A 23,724-nucleotide genomic window follows, 5' to 3' on the forward strand; every position below is an offset into this window, starting at 1 on the left:
CTGGCAGACCCTCATCGACGCGGACCTTTAATCGCCATCTACTCACACCGTATGCGCATGTCCGACCAGCTGCATCGTGAAGCATTCGATTTCGGTTTAAAAATAACTCGTTCGATTATTCGTTCTGCGTTCCTCGTTTTTTACCATCTGAAGAAGAACTACCAAGTTCGAAAACGTTAACGGAAATTTTTTCGATTTGCGTCTAACACCGGTAAAAGGTTCCGGAAAGTGTTGTTTACATCCCTGGTGTTCCTTGATGTATGTAGATAGATCCCTAAAACGTTATTTGGGTTAGATAAAGCCACCCTCACTCCAGCTAAATGAAATGGTTCTCTGAAAGAACTAGAAATGGAAGTCCATTTGGTAGAATTTGTAAAGCTGCTATCTTCATCAGAAGATACTCTTCATAATCTTCACTTCTCAAATCACTTTCAGCATCCAACATGAGAAATGATTCCTCTGACAAAGTGTCCTCTAAAAGTCCAACTTCTACATCACTACATCATCTTCTGCTAAACTACACTTGGCCATATATTCAAAAATGTAACAAAAAAAAATGCAAATGAGAAATGGAGTTCAACATGCAATGCTAAAAATTCCTAAATAATAATAAACTAATAAACATGCTACACTAAGTATTGTAATTAGAATATCTTCTGACAAATAGCAACATCCATTCCAAATGAAACTTTCAAAAATGTAATTAATTATTTTTAGAAGTTCATATAAATTTCAGATTAATCTGATTTAATATTTCATCATAATTTCAAACATAAGGAAACTGAAAACAAACAAGGCACGGAAAAAACACTGTTTACCTAGCAGAAACCCACTTATTAATATTTAAAATTTTCATGCACTAATATCTGATGTTACATTTTATATATTTTAAAGTATCTTCATTTTCTTTTTATTTCCTTTTTTCATTATGAGTAACTTTTCCTACATTTAATAAAAAGTGCCAGGACAAATTTGACATATAGAGAAAAAATATATTTCTATTTCTATTTAACTATACATACATACATACATACATACATACATAGATGAGTCTTAGGTCAATTTGTTGTCCCTTCACACACTGTACGAGACAATAACAATTCCACCGAAATCAACCTTTCTATGTAGGCTACCATTTGCCGCAAAATGTAAAATAGTTACAAATCCTCTAGCGGTAGCACAGCACAATTAAAATTAATAATTACATTTAATAAAAATCTTCTAAAACATTTTTTAAAAACTTTTCCTACAATTTATTAGAAATTTGAGTTTATCAAAGAACTGTTGATTTCCTATAGAAATACTTTTAATAGCAATCATGGTTTCATTTTTTTTAAAAAAATTGGTGATAAAGATGTTTCGAATATATTCTACTTTTAAAAACAAAAAAAGTGGAAGCCGTACCAGGTTGTACTAAACCTATTCTGAGAAAGTCAACCACCCCCACCCAGCTACAGTGTAAATAACAGGTTTTAAATTCTCTCCTACTCCAACTAGAAAACTGTAGTTTGTTTTGTTTAAACAAAACAAGTTTAAGTACAGTAGAGTGTCGTTTATCCGAATCAATTGGGGACTGGGGTTGTTCTGATAACTGATCTTTTGGATAACCGATTATGTACGAAAAAATATATTAACCTATCCGATGCAAAATTTTTCTCCGTTGCGTCGCTTCGTGCTGAATTTTCGTCGATTTTAAGCCTAACAAAATTTTTTATAATAATAATAATAAGAGACTATTGTATCATTAAAAATTATTTATTTTGTACAAATAAAATAAATATATTGAAAAATGTAAAAACAAAAAAATTATACTTTAGAAGTTAATCTAGTATCAAAAATGTTCGATTCGGCACGACACAGTCCGACTGGAAAGCTTTCGGTTAACATTTTGGTTGACCGGCTTTCGGATAAGCGATGCTCTACTGTAATTGATTTAAACAGATTCACTGAATGTTCTACACATTTTTGATTTTTTCAAAAATTTGAAAATTAAACATTTTAAATTTGCACTGCACGAAAAATTAAACAATTGTAAATCGTTAATATGTTTGTAATAAAAAACAAAAAAAAATTGAATCTAGCACAATTTTGAAGTATTGCAATTTAACTATAGGAGTGATTAAAGAAAGAGGGATTTAAGATTAAGCATATAAAATATAAAAATTCTTACCAAGTTCAATAATTTGATTACTACTGAGATTAATATAATGATTTCAAGTTTCATTTTGATGAATAAATGCAAAATTTAACCTTGTGTTCCAATACTTCAAGTAAATATTTTCTAGCAGTGAGGACAGTTTTGTTATACCATTTCAGTGTCATCTTCATAATATTCAGGCTAGGTAAGCTGGAATAAACACCAAATATTACAAAGTTGCAATTGAAATTTTATTTTTATTTAATAACTCAATAAATTTCAGCCAAATTTTCTAATCACAAATGTCAGACAATGTAGGTAAGCAATTAATCATCATTAAGATTATGGAGTACATTATACTCATATATACATGTAAAATACTATCTGCATCAAAAATGAACTTGTGTAATTTACATCTATTAAAATAAACTCATACTAGCAGATGAGCCCAGCGCTGCTCGCATAAAAAGTAATGATAGCAAAGATTCACATTATAGACGATCTTATCCGTCTTTCAACTGGTGCAAAAATTAGGTCCCCCCTTCTTCCAAGACTAATTAGAGAATTTTTACATGCATCTAACATGTTCGATTTCCCACAAAAATGCAAAAAACTGCATCTAAAATAGCACAGTAGAAGCAGTTCTTCAGGGTAATCCTTAACCCCCTCCCACCATGGAGGAATTCTGAGAAATCCCTTCTTAGCAGACACCCTGTGCACCAAATTTCAACTTTCATTCAACTTCTAATTGACAATCCAACTCTTATATTATTATCAAGATTGAGAATCAAAATTTACAGCATGAAATTGCATTATAAAATCTACATAAGCCGTTATATGCAATTTCACACTGAGTTGCATTAGAAATGAAGTTTACAATAATTTTAAACAAACACAAAATTAAGTCAGTTTCTATTTAGAAATAGGCTAATTTGCAACTAACAATTTCATTAAAAAATTTCTAAGCAAAATTAATAATATTATACATTTTTATCATGTACATGATTTACGTTGAAAACACAATAAATTAAAGATTTATTTTTAAATATTATTCTAGTACACTGTTTTTAAAAAAACAATGGAGTGTTGATTGATGACAGACTATTCAACATCTTTTTATTCAATTCTTTACTCTGGTTACAAAAGGATGTTGAATAGTCTAGTGCAGACATGGGCAAATGCGGCTCTTGCCGAAAGTGTTAATTTCTGTTTTTTTATTATTATTTTTACAATTGTATTTTTATAATTTTGTGAAAATATGTTTATTAAAAAAATTCCATATTTGTTTTATATTATATTTATAATATGTAATAAAATCGCGCACCTTACCATACGATCCGCCACGACAGTACAGAACTGTGGCTCCCGTGCATTTTGCAAAACCTACATTTCGGCTCCCACTGAACTCTTGCTTGCCCACCCCCGGTCCAGTGTCTTCAACCAACACTTCATTCTGTTTTATAAGAATAGTATTCATAGAACATAGGCAGTTAAATAATTTAGAGTTCAGATTAGAATCTCAACCCTGTCATTGGGTGCCCAGACCAAATTCGTCTATTTCTTTTATTAAAAATTGCATTAAAAAATATCAGTACTAGCGTTTCTCATTTCCCAGTCTTTTACTTGTCCCGGGATTCTGGGATAAAAGTGAACTGTTTCAAAGAATCCCGGGATTTAATTAATTATTTTTAAGATATAAAATAAATCTTAAAATCGAATGAAATAATTATTTTTCATTTTTTGAAGTAATTTAATACGTTCTGCAACCTCCAAAATCATAATATTAACAATGCTGTGTAAAATAGGTATTAAAAATTACATTTGAATTATGTAGAAATTTTCAAATAGAAAAAATTTATTAACATTTGTTGGAAACTGCTGACAAAAAAAAAAAAAGCATTTGAATTGATTTGAAAATTTAAAAAATAAAATGAACTTAGATCAAACTTCTTAGAGAGTAATTTTCAATACTTAAATAAAACAATATATAAAAATTTACAATAATTTTTTGTAAGTTTTTAAAAGGCAAAGATGGTCAATATTCTGATTACTAAAATAAGAATCAGATTGAGTGATGAAAAGTCCTGCTACCGAGAATGCCCTTTTCGATTCAATTGATGTGAATGGAATCGTGTTTAATGCATTTAAGAGAAACCATGTTATGTCTTTTTCACCTGTAGCTTGGAAGATTTCTAGTTCGTTTGAGATTGTAGTACTTCTTTTGCTTTCTAGTATTCTTGATTTGTCTTCCTCGACTACGATTGCTTTAACAACAGCATCGAGCTTATATCCTGATAATTCGGCAAATCGTTTGGCTTTAATAATCAGGTTTATGAAGAAAAACTTCATACTTGCATACCTCGTACCGTACTCATTTCTATTCTTGCCCAATTTGCACCACCTGGCATTACGCAGTTATTGAATTTACTGGGCATCATTAAATATTAAGACAGCATAAGCACAATTATTCCATATGTTACAGGTTCTGACAAGTAAAGAATTTTCAGTCCTGTCACAAATAGGCTACACATTGATTATTGAAAATCTGTGACATGCCATAAGGAAAAATTAAAAAACCTAATAAGTAGGTTTAAAATTAATAAACACAAATGTATTCTGACAGTTTATGAGTTAATTATACTTTCTACTTGCAAAATTTCCCCAACCTTAACATAGAATAAGAAAAAAGTAAACTTAAGAAATTTGCGGTATTTCCCAGAATGAGAAGAATTTCTCGGCATATTTCCTGGGTTAAAAAAACAGCCTGGATCCTGTTTTAGAAACCCTAGTTGCAATACAATAACTGCTGCTGAACAAGCTACTTGGCAAGAGCCAACCAGTTTAAGCAAGACAATAGTCAACTCCTTATACTTGCTATGTTAAAGAAAGGCAACAGCTTAACATATTAGCAACAGGACTACATTCTGAATTTAGTGGCAGTGAGATTATACTTCATTAGATATCATGACACTAATCATCAATTATGTTGCTATTTAAATTAGATTTCAACATGCATGAGGGAAAGATACTACTTCCATTTTTTGGTATGTGCCAGTTGATATTAAAAGAAATAAAAATGCATTTGACATTTACATAATATAAACAGAATTCAAGGATGTGTTTAAATATGCTTAAGTTAAACAACAAAAACTTATTAACACATTATATACAAGGGCTATTTTTTAAATAAAGTCTGTTTGTGAACGAGAGTGAGAATGATGTGCGATTGCAGCAGTGTGCATAAGTGTCTGCTCCCAGCATGCCTTGCGCACATTTAGATGCCATTTGCGGCCGTATCGTCTGTGTTGAGCCGTAGAAGTTTATAATGTTTAAGAAAATTGAGTTTCCCACCAACTGTGAGATACGATCCGTTATTCGATTTCTGCAAGAAAGATCATGGCAACTATCTTTTGGGACAGGAAAAACTTTATTAGTGGATTTTATGCCAAGAGGCACAACAATCAATTCTGATGCATATTGTGTGACCTTGAGAAAACTCCAGCATGCCATACAAGATAAGCGGAGTGGCCTAATGTCTTCTGGCGGCAGGCTTCTTTGAAGTGAGAATTAAAAACAATTGTTGAGCGGTATGACAAATGTTTGAACAAAAATGGAAATTATGTAGAAAAGTAGATAAAAGTATGTAGAATATGGGAAAAAATATCTTTTAATGATATTTACTGTACAGTATTTTTCTCTTCATTAAAAAATAGACCTTATTTAAAAAATACCCTTTGTATTAATATTTCATATTTATTATTATAACATTATATTGCATTTGTAGGCATTTTTATGCACAAAATATGGTTTAAAAGGTGTAAAAAATAATAATACTAATTTGGAGTCAGGAAAAAATTAATCCACTTTATATTGTTTCCTATGGAAAAATTTGTTTTAGAACTTTTAGGAATGAATTACATTCAAAAACCAAAGTTTCACTGTGTAAGAAAATAACAAAAAACACTTTTAAATAAATATAACAGTAAACTTTGCAATATTTGCACAAGCACAAAAAATAAGTAATTAAAGTAAAGGCTCGGTGATTAAAACTAAATTCTATTCAATGCAGTTTTCACGTGGTACTAAATGAGAAAGATAATTTGTACATTTCATGTATATATATTTAATCTCTCTTTTTGACTGCCATGCTTCAAGAGGAAGATGCACTTTCTACTAAACATTTGGGAAGTGAAAACTTCAGAGTTGAATAGTCTTTCTGCTGCTGTTCTCAATGATTTCAATTTGATCACCCATCAACTCTAATGCAAATTGCTTTAGATATTCTCCTTTTAGAACTTTTACGTATTTGGATTAGATACAATACTACAGAACTACAGAAATATTTTATAAAATGCAATTAAGTTATTGCATACCTCCCTACCCATGGCATTGGTAAATTCACTTGATTTTTCCTGTTTTTCTTGTAAATCTTTCCCACTATTGTCAGTTTATCATCAGATCCATAGCCAACTTATAATTGATGAACCAGATATCCATTGTTACATTTTTGCCTGATTGAAGTCTAGGTGCCATCAAACATTTTCACATCATTAGTTGAAATGGAATATGGGCCATCAAGCTGTTTCCTGCAATAAATTTCAAAATAATGCAGTACATACGGGAGTCAACAAAAAAAAATTTGATCTTTTATTTACTAGGTTCAATTGGTATATACTGTCAATCTACAACAATCATATCAATATGTGAATGAGCACTAGGCAACATAATTAAAATAAATTACAAAAATACCATTCCTGGTTTTGTTTATTCTCCTCTCATTGCTGCACAAACAAATCTCCAAAATGAGCAAGTGGAATTCCAATTAATTTTAAATGAGATATCTACATTTGCCAATGCAACTTACACTCAATCATTTACAATACAGCAGATATAAAAATTAATGTTAATAACAAACTGCAACTTATAAAATTTTTGTTCACTTCGTAGCAATGTTATTCAGACATTGTGATAAATGCATTTATTTGTTAAAATTGCTTGTACTTTTTAATTTCAAACCTTTTAATTTATGCATTTGACATGCTGTAAATTACTAGATTTTTGTTGGTCCACTCTCCATTTCTCTTATAGAACACATTCCTTATTAAGCAATCAACAAAAAATTGATACTTTCTTTAATATTTTGAGTAACATTAATTTTCGAATTAAGACGACCGATTTTTGATAACCACAACTTTTATTTTTTATGCAATATAAAATTAAAGTTTAATATATAATTATTGAATTTGGATTTTAAGTCAAACAATTGCAGGATTATTTTAGCATATAATTAATAGTAATACAGCCTAAGTAATTTGGCACTAGAGACAGGCATTAGGCACCATCTGCTAAATTTTATAATTAAATTGAGCAAGAGATGGCACCTAACACTGTCTCTACTGCCAAATTTCTTAGTATTTAATAATAGTAATATAACCACACGTAATCCAGCAAATGTCTGGCGTTAATAAAATTAATGATATCAAATCTGACAAAACTGTACTTTTAAATACATTCTTCAAAGCAGAAAATAAACATTAATATTGTGATAATAGGTTAGAGCAGTGATTCTTAACAGGGGGTCACGGCCCACTGGGGGTCCGTAAGAAGTTTGCCGGGGGCCACCAAATTATGCCAAATTTCCTTCAGAATATAATAAAAAGAAAATTGATGCATAACCGAATATCGTATTGAAAAGTGAAATAAGAAAGATAAATAAAGTTTTTCCTATTTAGTTTTTTTTATTTCTTATTTCTTCCTACATATAACTTTGTTAGTACAGAAGAAATAAATGCAAATATGCTACTTACACTGCAGTACAGTAGAGAGTCGTTAATCCGAACCCCGGTAATCCGAATCGCCGGTCATCCGAACGATTTTCAGTCTGACTGTGTCGTGCCAAATCGAACGTTTTTGATACTAGATTAACTTCTAAAGTATAATTTTTGTGTTTTTATATTCTTCGATATATTTATTTTGTTTGTAGAAAATAAAGAAATAATTTTTAACAATACAATAGCCTCAACTATTATTATAAAAATTTTCGTTAGGCTTAAAATCGACGAAAATTCAATACGAAGCGACACGCAACGGAGAAAAATTTGAACATCAAACAGGTTAGTATCTTTTTTCGTACATAATCGGTTATCTGAACAAATCACTAATCCGAACAACCCCTGTCCTCAATTGATTTGGATTAACGACTCTCTACTGTATTTACTTTTTTATTCCAAAGTAATTCAATGCTTGGAATTTTAAAAATAATTAGGAAAAATAGTAGGCTTAGTAGTTGGCTTTGAAAATTTAAATATTTTTGCAAAAGATATGCAAAATCTTTACAAGTTGTGGGTGTTTCAGTTTTAGTTTAGTTTCAGCATCAACTTTGGATTGAACAATAGTGCATTTCTTTCTTAAATTGTGTGTTTAGTTTTAATTATTTATAATTAACCCATAAAAATGAGCAAAAAACAGAAAGGAACATTAGAAAATTTTTTAGGTTGGTTGGTTAGTTGGTGTATTATGGCACAAGGGCCATATAGGCCAAATGCACCAAGGCAAATAGTCAATCTGTATAAATTAATATATATATTATATAAAGTAACAACAAAAATAACAAGTATATACAACAATTAAAATAAACAAACAACAATATATATATACAAAAGTTAAAAGTAAATAAATAATTAAATCTCTCTATACAAATTAATGACTTTCAGAAAGTCTAGTAAATTGTCAAGATTTGGCCTCTGGCCCAAAACCTCAGTCAGACGTGCATTTCCAGAACATTGTCTACGTCTCGTCTCGAATGCAGAGCAATCACACAGTATGTGTTTTACACTTAGAAAACAGTTGCAATACTGACATACAGGCTGGTCATCACCCTTCAGAAGGTATTGATGTGTCAGTCGAGTATGTCCAATTCTCAAGCGGGTAAGAATAACCTCAGATCTCCTGTCATAGGGTTTCTTGTGTGTCCAATTTTCTATCATAGGTTTGATCTCGTGTAGTTTATTGTGGACTTGTGCATTCCACACATTTTGCCATCTCTCTGCTAGTCGTTTTTTAACAACTAGCTTCAAATCCTCCTTCAATATGCATTGTATGCTGTGAAGAACTAGCTGACTTTGCAGCTGTGTCAGCTTCTTCATTTCCTCTTATACCTACATGGCCTAAATTTTACAGAAATATTACTCACAATAAGATGGCGTAACTGTTTGCAAATTTTAATCACTATGGAGTGAGAAGTAGGTTCACACGAGACCAAAGCCTGAAGTGCACTAACTGAGTCCGTGTAGATCATGCAGCAACAACGACCTTTCCTAATTACATATTTTAAGGCTAGGTAAATAGCCTGCAGCTCTGCAGTAAAGATGGAAGAATTCAGTACTAATTGTACTGCCAAGATTTCATCCTGGCAGACAAAGGCTGAGCCAACGTAACCAACAGATTTCAATCCATCAGTGTATACAGGAATTAAATTCCTGTCACAATGTTGAATTTCAGCAAAGTGCTGTCTATAGACATAATCTGGAGTGAATTCGTTAGGAAACTGCTTTAAGCTAATGTCAACATTTATCACAGGAGTTGACCAAGGTGATATATTATCGACCTCAACCTGTGAAATGTTGCCTGTGTCCAGGTCAATCGTGCTGCTTGCATTTTCCATTCTTATGTCGAATGTAGGGACACTACTTGGCCGAGCTGCAAATAATCTTTTCAGCTGAGTATCTGATACTGTAAAATCAACTGAAGGTCTAGCCAGAGATTTCTGTTTTGATATAATAAAAAACAGAAAACTGTTCTCTCCTGAGAGATAGTGAGGGCTCATAAGCATCCATGTACAAACTTTGTACAGGGGAGGTGCGGAAGGCACCAGTGCACAAACGCAGTGCTTGATGGTGAATTGGATCCAGCATCCGAAGAGTAGATTCCCGTGCAAAGCCATACACAACGCATCCACAATCCAGCTTAGAACAGACAAGGGCCCTATAACTCCTGAGCATAGAACATTTGTATGCTCCCCAGGATGAGCAGCACAGCCCTAGGAGTGCTATTTCCCCTTTGAAAAAGTGAGAAAAGTGAGTTGAAATACAGAAAAAGTGAATAAAAAGTGAGTGCAATAGTGACAAAACAAAGTGAAAACACAGAAGGAAAACTCAGCAAAACAGCAGTAAAAATTGTTATTTCTTTTTATTCTGTTATGGTCAAACACATTTTAAAAATTTCTGTATATACTGTAATATAGTAGCCACTCGTTATATCGCGTTTTTTTGGTCCCCTAAATTTTAAAAGCATTTGAGTCAATTAATTTTAAATTACCAATTACCACTGAATTTCTATTTGCAACGAAATACGAGAAAGAGCTAAATATGCAGAACAGGTGGATAGATCGATTGTCATTTGTTTCCTTTTGATATAAAAGTTGTTTATTTATTAGTTTTAAGTACAGTCTCCTCATTTACAAGTTTCTGTGAATTCGAAATTTCATACATTTATGTGAATTAACGGTATTGCGTCAATTCACATAAAGGTGTGAAATTTCGAATTCACCGCATAACGTGTAAGGAAAAGATCTCTCTAATTCTGAACGAAAACTTCTAAAATTTTTATACAGTAGTAACTTCATTTTGCTTTTTAGAGAATTTTTACTCTGTAATTTTATAAGTTTTGATGTTCTATTATATATTCAATATTCATTTTTTTTAAATTTTCAATTACAGCATTTATAATTTTTATTGAAAAATATAAACTACACGAATTTCTAATAAGCGATTTATATAGTACTGTATAATAAAATCGCAATTGATGTTTTGTTTTTATATCGACAGTATTTGTCTTTCAATGTCATTGTTAAAGAAACAATGCTAAATGGGCATTCATGGTTTCCATGTTTACGTAAACGTCAATTAATTCGATATAACCTACGAATAAAATTCAGAATTGAAAAACTAAGCTTATTTTATATCAGAAACACTTGCTGATGAAAGAACAGAGATTCCATAGCATGTATAATCTGTTTAGTAAAAGCCCAGAATTTTTATTACTCCGTTATATCGCTTTTTTTTTTCTGTTTCCGGATAACCAGTGGCTTCTGTATTTCCAGTAAACCATGAATACTTGAAATGTCTTTGGCTTCTGTAAATAATCAGTCATGAAAGATGATGTTCTTTTATTAAGATTATTCTGCATGTTATCAACTTCCTTCTATTTCGCTTCCTCTTGCTTTTGAACACTTAACACTAATAAGCATCACACGTGCTGCTTGTACTTCATTCATGTTCTTGCTGTTAATAGCCTTCTCCAGTTTTTTTGTTTGCTGCTTCTAACAAAACTTAGACTGTCGCATGTATTTCATTTTCTTCTACATTTTTCTGGTTTAAACTCAGTTGCCGTTCCATAATCTTCATGTTACGAACAGCTTTCTTTTGTTGTTCTTCAAAACATTTTTGTGCTCTTTTTTCCGTTTCTCTTATTCTTTTAACTTCTTTTCATTTTCCAATCGTTCTTGATAATTTCCATGCACCGAGGAAGCTAATTTCAGTCGTCCTTTGCAATAGGTACAAGGTGTGGGCTTTGGTCATACATGTTTAGTCCCTCCTTAACAATCAAAAGTGAATTAAGCATTCTTTCCAACACTGATGCTCTATCAGGAGAAAGTGCCCGGCATAAAATTGATCCTCTCATTCATGGGAACGGGATTTTCGATGCTGATTTCACTAATTTGGCTATTCTCGGATATTTATCATTATCAGAAACTGTTTATTTTTTAATGCTTCGAGATGTGTAAATATTGATTTCCAAATAAAATAATAAATCTGAAATAAATATACTCCAAATAATATAAGTAAAATAATATTTTATTAATGATTTCATAAATAACAAAAAACTTTTTCCTGCAGATGAATAAAAACCAACATCGTTGCAAAGTTGTTAACCTTTGGGAAGCCTGTGAAAATCTTTCTCACAAGCAATTACGTGTTGTACTTTTTACAACACTTCGAATATTTTAATTTACTTGGTAAATTTTATATGTAAATATGAATTTACATTTTCGTTTACTTTTTTAGTCTCTCAATTAATGCACAATTATAATCGGCATAAGAGAAGATTAAAAAATGGATATTTCACAAGCAAAGTAATCACACATTTTATGAAAATAACACTTACTATATGGAATAATTATACTTGTAGTCAATTTAAACATACATTTATGGGAAGATGTAGATGTGATTTAACGTTAACAATATGCTATGAAATCATTAAAGTAATTTTATTAAACTCAAGTTTATGAAATTATTTAAAGATAAATCAAGTAAAAAAATATTTTTGTAAAGGACAACTCCATAACCCGATTGTTAATTAAAACCAAATAATCTGCCAAATTATTGGGCTATAACCAGGATAACTAAATGGTCAAAAACAAAATCTTTTTTAGTGGTAGGAGGTTACGCTACTATCTCGTGTTAATTTTAATAATTATATATTTTGAATTTAAAAGCGGCAGCAGTGTTGTCAGCTTGAGAGATTAATCCCTCTGCGTAATGTGCTTTCCCCTGCAAAAGGACTTTAGTGATTTTCTTAGAAAACAGCCAAAACTGCAGGGATGCTTAGAATACTTATTTTTAAACTCTGTAGAAGGAAATGCAATTCGGATAAGGTAGATTTTGGCGAATAATGAAAATATGGCATGAGTACATAACTTTACTCAACACTGGCTTCTGAATTTGTAATGAGAGGGATTTTTTAAGTGCATAAAAGATTTTTTTAAATACGTTAAATAAATTTTTGTTTTCTATAACCTAACGACACTGAGCGGGCAGTTGCAATTTTGAGTCTGCTCAGGGCCGCGTATTTTCTTCTAAAAAATTCTATTCTGATAGTCCGATAATTCGGCAATTCGTTTGGCTTTAAAATTATTTTTGGTTTGCCCCACATCTTAATTAAGCACGTGAAAATGACCAAAAAAGTGAGAAAAGTAAGAAAATGACCTGAAAAGTGAGAAAAGTGAGGATACTTCAGAAAAGTGAGTACAAGTGAGAAAAGTGAGCGACTCCGAGGCCTGGCAGCATACCACCTTTAAAAGGTTCAGAGATTTTAAACATCTACTCTTCAAATCGTACAAGTGTGGCAAGAAAGTCAATTTATGGTCAAACAACACCAAGAAACTTAGTCTCGTTGACCATTAAAATTTTAACCCCATTTAGGTGAATTTCAGGATCCAAGTGCAAACCACACCTTCAACAAAAGTGGATGCACGAGGTCTTCTCTGTGTTAAAAGTAAAACCATTGATCTTGGACCAATTGTTTATGCGATTCAGGGAGTTTTGCAGTTTCTCTTGATGAAACCCGTTACTAGACTGGCAGGCAATCTGAAAGTCATCCACATACAGAGAGTGTTTCACACTGGGAGGAAGACAGTTAGCTATGCTGTTAATTTTAATTAGGAACAGAGTCACACTCAAAATACAACCTTGAGGAACACCCTCTTCTTGTATGAAAATCCTAGATAAAGTGTTGTCCATCCTGACTTGGAATCTACAATTCTGTAGGAAGTTTTTTTACAAAAATTGGCACATTACCCTGCAATCCGAATTCATGCAGATCACAGAGTATCCCATATCGCCAGCAGCGATCGTAGGCCTTCTCTATATCAAAGAACACAGACACTAAGTGCTGTCGTCGAACGAACGCTTCGCTTATAGATGTTTCAAGGTTTACTAAATTGTCCGTGGTACTTCTGTTCCTACGAAATCCACTCTGATGTGGTGAAAAGTAGTTCTTTTCCTCTAGGAGGAACATCAGATGTCTTTTTACCATTCTCTCGAAGAGTTTACAGAGGCAACTCGTCAGAGAGATTGGTCTGTAATTACAGGGATTCTTGTGGTCTTTACCTGGCTTGGGAATGGAAATAATGATTGATAGCCTCCAAGAGTCAGGAAAAATATGTTCTGTCCATATTCTGTTAAACAGATTCAGAAGATTACTAAGGGAATTGTTTGACAGATTTTTAATTATGCTATAGTGAATTTTTTAAGGGTCTACAGCAGTATTCCCCAAGCGAGAGATTGCTGTATGTAATTTGATTCTCATGAATGGCACATTATATTTACTCATTAGAGGAAGAATGGAAATTTAAATTTGGTTTTTCTCTTTGGGCTTTATAAGCTTGAAAATTCCTTGTATACATTATATTGCTGGATGAAGAAGAAAACATTTCACCCATCAACTCAGCAATACCCTGTATATCGCCGATTATTGTGCCATTATTTTCCAGCATGGACAGAGAGTGAGAAACATATTTCCCATTAATTTTATGGATTTTATCCCAGATTGCTTTTAAGCTGGTGGAAGATGTTATGCTAGAAACATACTTCCTCCAAGAATCCCTTTGGCTTTGCCTTCTTATTTTTCTGGCATTTGCCTTTGCTTTTTTAAAAGCTAACCAAACTGTTAGCAGTGGGGTATCTTCTGAAAATCCCCCATGCTTTCTTTTGTTTTTTAAATGCTGCCTCGCAAAGAAAATTTTTTAATGTAATTAATCGCAGACCACGACCTATAGTGAAGAAAATACTAGTGAAAGTTCTGATAATACAGTGAAAAATGCAATGGAAAAAAAACCACAAGTCCTAAAACTAAAGGTATAAAATTAAGTAACATTAAAATTAGAAAATACAATCATGATTATATCAAATATGGGTTCGTAAGCATAGAAGTTCAAGGAATTATAAAACCCCAATGCGTCATTTGCAGTGCAGTTCTCTCCAATGAAGCAATGAAACCAAATAAATTGTTGAGGCATTTAAATTCTAAACACAAACAATATAAAAACAAAATACAGGATTTTTAATAAGAATAAAAGACAAATTAAAAAATCAAAAGATGCTCATAAATGTAACTACTAAAAATAAATTATTATTAAAAGCATCATTTATTGCAGCTCTTCACATTGCTAAAGCAAAAAAACCATTTACAATAGCCGAATAATTATTAAAGCCTGCCATGTTTAATATTTGTAAAGAACTATTCGAACCATTTGTGTCAAACAAAATTATTTAAATAGATAATGAAACAATAAAGTTATGATTTACATTTATTATATAAAAAAATAAAGCAATAATAAAAAAAATCAATTTATTATAGATAATTTAACAAATATGAATTATTATTAAAAAAATTATGAAATATTAAATTGGTGGGACGCAAGTACAAAAAAGGTTAAGAACCACTGGGTTAGAGAACTCATACTTACTCAACTCCAACTTGCTACCAAACTTGAATCATCATCATCCATTATTAATTCAATAATGGCATCAAGTCTGAAATAAAATCTTATTTTAGTTGAATTCTTTAATAGCAAACATATAATAATAATGAAGTTTTAATCAGCATCCGGTAAAGCAAAATAACTTTTCATTTTATAAAATCAAAGTAGTAATTATCATCCTAATATAATCATTACTACATATAAAATACATATGAACTCACCAAATCCTTTTATGTTTGATTCTGAAATAGAAAAAACAATATATTTATAAAAATCTGAAATTAATGTTCTTAATAATAAATTTTTTTTTAAATCAAAGTAATTCAGTTTAGACTTTTTAATCACAAAAAAATCAAACAATGTAGGTAAATAATTAGTCATCATTAAGACAATTTTGAAAATTTTGATATTTTGATTAAAAAACTTACCATTGAGATAATCCAGTGGAATTACTTTCTTGATATTTCCGTTTCAAAATCAATCTGAATTATTTATATTTCTGTAATTTGAAAATTTGTTATACTAAATAATAATCAAGTATGTTATTTCAGTAATACTTAATGACAAATCTTTTAGAGCAGTGTTTTTCAACCTTTTCTCATTGCAGACTGGTAAAATTACAGATATTTTATATGAACCAGTAATTGCGTGATTATTATTGTGTTATTATTCTTATCTATTATAATTATGTATTATTATTCTTATCTATTATACTTATATATGCTTATCTAAAGTTATTGTATGTAACAAAGTATGTATAATTAACTCTAGATTACTATTTAAAATGTCACCCATAATCAACTACAATAGCATTAGTCGTCAAATTTTTCAGAGAACTGGCGGTTGAAAAACACTAGCGTATCAAAAGTATAAATTAAATTTCATTAAAAAGCTTACCGGAAATGGTAGGAAATTCATCCATTTGAAACTGACCATCAAAATGGAAGTCAAACAAGTTCCATGCTACCAATGTGTTTGAATATTTTCCAGCTATTACCAAAACACCTTATTTCTTACTCCATTCCAATGTATCAACTTGCTGATCTCTAAATACTGAAATCACAGGAAAAACAGATCAACTTCATTACAGTAAGATCTTAGTGCATGCACTTATTCTATTGAAATCAGTATCCGGTAAAGATATCATTTTTAATCAGGAAATGAAGTATCATCATAGAATTATTATTCTGAACACATGCAAGTACAAAAATACTATGTACTTACCTCTAAATCATCTAACCTTCTGCATATAATTGTTTTAGAAAATTACTCTGAAACAAAAGAAAATTTTAACATCTGCAATTGATTTTACTTATTATGTAAAATTTTTGCAACTTTCAGTAAAGTTTTCTTATCACAGAATTCAGACAATGTAGGTAAGAAATTATATCATCATTAAATACTTTAATGCATTTTAACAAAAATTTCAGGTACTTGTGAATCTTTGTCCCAGATGATGGTGTCACCCTGGCAACCAACATCTCAACTAGTAGTACCTGTATCCCCTTGAAACAAACTGACTCGGCTGGCTAACCTACCAACAGACGCATGTTATCGACTTACGTTTGTTTCTTTATTTCCAAAACTTTGTTTGAAAGAAAGATGTGTATGTTATACGATTTACCAAGCACAGAAGAATCTATATTGTATTTTCAAGAGAGAGGTATTTTACCTAGTGTTCAAATATGCAAAAATGGCCATGAAATGAAATTAAATATGTCTAAAGACGTTGGTAGCTGCAACCTAATGATAAGCATCCATTCCAATAATTGGTTCGGTGGATCACAGATACCATTTTTAACAGCAGGACGATTTATTTATCATTGCACGGAGGAACTTACGTCTATTAAGTGGTGTCAAAAGTATCTAAATATTTGAAATAAAACAATTATAGACTGGAATAGTTTTATGAGAGAAGTGTTTTCTACATTTGTTGAGACAACTGAACAGGCAAATAGTGGTCCCAGGAAAATTGTGGAAATCGACGAAACGCTTTTCACAAGACGAAAAAGCAAAACTGGAAGGGTTCTTCCACACGGTAGATATTTGGCAGAATATGCCAAGAAACTGGCAATTGCTTTCTCGTTACAGTTCCGAATAGAGAAGCAACCACATTCGTGGCAAAAATCACGGAGCATGTCGAACAGGAATCAATGATTTATTCTAACTGTTGGCAATCCTACAGGATGTTTAAATTGGAAAGAGCAGGTTACAGTCATTTTACTGCAAATCGTAAATATAATTTTGTCAATCCAAGAACGGGTGCTCGCACTCAAAATATTGAAAGACTGTGGGGCTCCTCTAAGTGGCACGATAAAGAACGAGGCACGGCTCACCATCTGGAGTCTTACATTGCGCAGTTCATGTGGAAGTCCTTGGGACAAGAAAATGCTTTTGAAAACATTAAAAGCAATCATGGAAATATGGCAGCCACAAACTATATGCCAATAATATGTAATAATGTAAATGGTAAACATGTAATATACTTTAAAATAAACAATAATTTAAACCAATTTAATTGTTTGCTAACTTTTACTTAATTAATTAAAACTTTGCGATAATCTTAAGTGCCGAAATAACAAAACAGACCGAGTCGACAGCACGTGTCCGTTGGTAGGTTAACCGGCCGAATCAATTTTTTCCAGGGGATACAGGTACCGTACTAGTTGAGATGTTGGTCACCGGGGCAGTGCCACTATCTGGGATAAAGATTTACAAGTACCAAATTTTAATATTGATACACAAAGCACTATACTTAGTCATGACTTTTCTGAAATATAGATTAATTTGTATTGTTTGAGTAATAAACTTTAAACTGTATAGAGTGATTTACACTGGACAAGCTGTAAAATGTAACAAAGTTAAGAGAGCTATCAAAGAAACATGAGCACCCAATCTCACTAATTAAAAATTTCCTTATTAGTCAATGAGTATATAACAGCTAGGGCACGATACAAAGCACAAGCCAAAGAAAGTAATATTTACCTCAAGTTTTCCCCATACACCGCAAAAATAAAGACTTCTGAATTAATAAAATAAATTTTGTCAAAGTAATATTTTGTATAACTTGTTTCTAAAAGAATACAGACTTCAAAAATCAAGAGAAGGTCTTGGAGAAGAGGTTGGTGGTACGAACAGAGTTTTCAGACTTCATCCAACACCCGACAAGTATATAAACAATCGCCTAAATATCGGGCTATAATATGGCTAATTAAACGATCGGTATAAAGTAATTTGTCACTAGAGGTAGACGTTAGGCACCATCTCTTAAGTAAATTAATAATTATAATTAAATAAATTAATTAAATAAATAAACTTAGAACCTTCCGGAATAAAAGAACCGACCCGGGACGAGGCTCAAACCCGCAACCTCCATTTTTTGAAATTCATACATCGACGTGTTAATAAAATTGCCGTATTCAAAGATCGTTTCTACAATCAAATATTAAAAACAGGCAAAAGTGGGGACATCCGGTCACCCTAGGAGCAACCTTCCGATAGACCCAGATCAGTTTTCACGTATCTTGCTCAAGGTAAAAGGAAACTTTTAAAGCACATTTCGTCAACAACTGAATCCACGAGATCCCTTTTTGATTTACTCATAAATAGCTTGCAAGTCTCAACAATCTCTGGCAGAGAAATTGTTAGTGCAGAAGGTTAATCTTTACCTACATGGACCGAAATCCCGACAGCAAACATGTTTTCGATGTAGGCGGCGCTGTTGGTAAATTTGAATAATTTTATCGTCCGTTTTAACCTAACCTATTCTAATTGCTAAAAATTATTGGTAATTTATTAGAATAGGTTAATTAGAACGTGCGTCATCGGGCCCGCGAAAATTAAAAATCTGCATAATTCCTTTTACTTTCGGATGGAGAATTATTGAAGAAAATTCGCATAAAAAATGAACAATTTGATCAGTCATCTACATCGGATTTCTAATCGTGTATGCTATCGAGATTCCGGAAGTGCGGCCATGACGGGCCATGTAGATAAATATTAATCTTACAGAAGAAAAAACAAAACAACTTTTTTTAATATTAATTTTTGAAACAATTTTATTAAAAACGCAAGATGTTAAAAGGGATCCTTCAAAAATATCTTTAGCAACTTCTAAATTTCACTCATAAAAATACATTTTATACATTTCAAATTCCAAGTCACATTATAAAGTATTTTAGAAAAAATAAATAAATTACAACTACTTTTACTTCGTTAGGATTCATCATTACGAGTCATTCGCTTAAATAAAATTTGTGAACAAACATTACGATGAATGATCACAATCCAAACACATCGCTTTTTAAATAACAAGATTTATTTAAAATAAATGTTTTCAATAATTCTTCTACTGAAAAAGATCGAAAACCAATAATTATTTTAATCATTTAACCTACGATTTACAACTTACCCAACAAAACCTTCCATAATCTGTAAAATGCAGAAGGCACATGGCGCAAACATTTTTATATGTTGCATACATAGCGCCCTCTGAAAAATTCAAAAATTTTCTGATATATACCAACAAAAGTAACATGTATTTAAAATAAATCTGTAATTTAATATTATAAAATTTTAGCTTCATTTTTTAAATTAAATAAATAGCAATTATGTTAATAAGAACAAAAAAGAGTATAGAACTAATCTGTAACTTATTAATGAACTGTTTGTAACCTGAACGTAAATAATGTAAAAATAAATCTACTCAAAATTTAAAATTTTTCACGTTTATTGAATGATTTTGTTGCTGTTTTGAATCAGTGTCGGGGAGAAAATATCTATTTTTTATTTTTTATTTTTCATTAATAACTTTTAACTTTAAATTTTTAAAATTAAGCAGTTATAAGCAGGAAAATCTGACTTTCGAAGACTCAAATTCTAAAATACGTGATTTATAATAAAATGTGTAATAGTCACTTCGCGATCTCAGTCCGTTCCAAAAACTCTATCATGTGACAATAATGCCTTGCGAACTAAAAGTACCGTAAGGTTTTGTCTCGGTACTGTAAAATCAGACACGCAGCTAAAGGTTGCCACTTTTGCTGTTCGGCCATCCTACCGAGCCGCTAAGGTGCAGCCTACCCATTCTTGAAGACCAAGAATCAAATTTGGAAAAATCCCAGGAATTTGTGGGTGGCATCCATCGGGATAAGTCGCCTTATTGTGGGCCTGGCCGAAACCATAAGGCATTAAGAAGGTATTTCTTCCTGTGGGCATTAAGAAGGCATTTTTAAAAGATAATTTTTAAAAAATCTAGAGGGGGCATATATATACTGTATATATCAGGGGTGGGCAAGAGTTCAGTGGGAGCCGAAATGTAGGTTTTGCAAAATGCATGGGAGCCGCAGTTCTGTACTGTTCTGGCGGATAGTATGGTAAGACGCGCGATTTTATTATATAATATAAACATAATATAAAACAAATATTGATTTTTTTAATAAACATATTTTCACAAAATTATAAAAATAAAATAGTAAAAATAATAATAAAAAACAGAAATTAACACTTTCAGCAACAGCGGCATGTAAGTCAAAAAGAGCCGCATGCGGCTCTCGGAGCCTCATTTGCCCATGTCTGGTATATATTAATTATTATTAACATTAACATTTTATTAACGTTATTGACTGTTACAAACATCAAATAAAAATTAAGTAAAACATTAAGTAGGTATAAGAAAATTAGTGCTGACCAGTAGCCATATTAATTACTTCCTAATTTTAAAAAGTTTCTACATTTATATTGTTTTACACTTCTATGTTCTCTCGCTTATTTAAACGAAATAGACGCCAACACATACATATCCACGGAATTTTTTTGACTTTTTTGCGTTCAGGAGTATCAAAACATGGAGATTTCCAAAAAAAAACTCGGAAGGGCAAATTTGACACGATTCCAATACTTTCCCTTGTTACGTGTACATAACAGCCTGAAAATTAAACTACAGTAGAGCATCGATTATCCGACTCAATTGGGAACTGGGGTTTTTTTTTTTTTTAAACTCTTTCCGCCCTGTAGGCACTAAGAGGGCCTCTTTTAGTAGGCCCATTATGGGTTCGGCCAGGCCCACAATGGGGCGACCGGGTGGTGAGGGACGGGGCCCGACATATCCGAACGGACCACCCCCCGAAAAATTCCTGGGGATTATTCGACCCGTCCGGATTCGATCCCGGGTCCCCCAGAGCGGTAGGCTGCCACCTTTACCGCTCGGCCATCCGGCCGTCTGGGGACTGGGGTTGGTCGGATAACTGAAAAGTTCGATAACCGAAAAGTATGAAAAAATACATTATTAGTATAGTGTATTAGGCCTGGTTTAAACACTAGCCTCCCTTTCACGGTCGAGCCAGTGCTGCCAGCTAAAACATGCAAAAATTTAACAAAAATAATATTAAAGTAGAAAAGACATAACCAAATATTGTAGCGCCACATCACTAGCGGACATTTGAATTTGCCGACTAGAACGCAGTCGGTTAACCGATAAGGCGGTTACTCGAGGGTCGGATAATCGATGCTCTACTGTACTTTACTTTTTTAAGTAGGTATAATATCAAAATTGTGCTAAATGAAATAATATTAAAAGGCTATTTAAATCAATCGTTGTACTAAGGCCATAAAATTTAGAATTTAAAAATAAAAATATAATACTGATAATTTTTTATATCCCATTTTAGGGCTTTCCTTCGTCCTGGGTCTTGTGCCTGTGCACCTGTTACGTCTGTGCCTACTTATGGCACTGTCTATTCCATTGCAGATATGAGATGAGAAATAATGTCCTGATCATGAGATACTTATGAGAAATATAAAATGTCAGCCAACTTCAAACTGCTATAAGGATAAGCTGACATCTTATCGCGTTGGTCATAGAGAAATATACTCGGCCATGATACGATCGATCAGTTTGGACGACATTTCGACACGAAATATCCTCGAAAGGACACAATGCTCATATCATAAGATTCAGATGCGAAAGAGACTATTTGCAGATATCAATGTCTTCGCTAGGTTATCTCCCGCCTATGTGAGAGATTTTTTGCGCTCCTTATGAATTAGTGCAAATTTACCATTGAATTCCCATCTTTTGATCACCATCAAAACACTTTTGAATTGAGTTTGGATGGTGTGAAATCTGGCATCGTTGTTACTTAGTAGTCCGTACAAGTTTATTCCTTGTCAGATGAGAAAATCACCACAAGGATCATTTCGCACACGTTTGATCGTGGAATTTTTTAAATTCATGTAAATATATAATGCAAGTGTTAACACTTGGACCACTGGAGCTCGCAATTTTACTTTTTCAACGTAGTGTTCAGAGGCGCACTACATTGTACCCGTGCATTGAGACACTTTCAGCACGTGCCTTTTTTTTGCCTGGGTTGTCCTTTTCCTTATCCCCAAGAAGACCCAAAATTTCATTATCAACAAACAACAGAAAACTCGTTACTTCTGGCTAGCCTATTCTGCAAATATAAAAGAAACTTATACCTGTCCAGTGTCCCACGCAAATATTATTATGTAGTTATTCGTTGTATGTTGATCAAAACCGCATTCCTTGTTTTCCAGGCCAAGTTAGTCCGGAATGCAACCACCACCACCTAACGGAAACGCTGATTCGACGTTAAATCATAGTTTGAAGTTTCTTGCATAATGTCAATCAATTCTTTATTGTATGAACCTTAGTTCTTTACAAGGGATAATTTGTTACAAAAACAAAATCAATAGTAATATAATATAATATTTAACAAGTTAAATTTTAGTACAAAATAACACAAAGTAAAATATCGAGTAATAATCGGTTTTTGAGAAGCGCGATATATCAATAATACCTTTCCAAGTCTTGAACCTTATTAAATACGTCCCTATTATCTCTGAATTTTACACAATGAAAGAACACATGTTCCCGAGTTTCGTATACTTGCATAGTACACTTACTGCATACTTTTTCAGGATCTATTGTTAGTCTGTTATTATACGCGGAGATGTAATTTTAACCGCATCTCAAATGAAGGATTAATCGTTTAACATAATTTATATCTATAAGCAACTAATCTTCACACGTGAATGTCGTTTTAATGCTGCAATATAATTGAAAGTGCTTATTCTTTTCTAACAGAGACCAATCTTCTTGTATACTTTGTTCTCAGCACAGTTTTCTATATTTAACGGTTGATAACTTTCAATCAGATAAGGATCCTGAGATAGCCATAGTCAATCCAACAGATTTTGCAATGCCGACGCTCAGTTGCATCGATTGTCGTCGAACACAACCTGTGAAGCTTTTCATACGCTAGTTTAACATAGTTTTTATCGTCTACTTTTAAGAGACGTATTC

At 32.2% G+C, this 23,724-nt stretch overlaps 1 long non-coding RNA gene across 1 annotated transcript; it reads right to left on the bottom strand.

Annotated features, from left to right (window-relative positions):
- Nucleotides 1–2,143: 2,143 nt before the first annotated feature.
- Nucleotides 2,144–19,860, bottom strand: LOC136968655 (uncharacterized). Its single transcript, XR_010879684.1, has 8 exons — nt 19,810–19,860; nt 16,623–16,669; nt 16,296–16,451; nt 15,827–15,897; nt 15,620–15,640; nt 15,384–15,450; nt 6,511–6,723; nt 2,144–2,347 (listed from the first exon to the last, which is right to left on the bottom strand). It is a non-coding gene; the product is annotated as an uncharacterized lncRNA (long non-coding RNA).
- Between the last annotated feature and the right edge of the window lie 3,864 nt (nt 19,861–23,724).

Source organism: Centruroides vittatus, unplaced genomic scaffold (genome assembly GCF_030686945.1).
Source record: "Centruroides vittatus isolate TY-2023 unplaced genomic scaffold, ASM3068694v2 contig_150, whole genome shotgun sequence".
NCBI classification, from domain to species: domain Eukaryota; kingdom Metazoa; phylum Arthropoda; class Arachnida; order Scorpiones; family Buthidae; genus Centruroides; species Centruroides vittatus.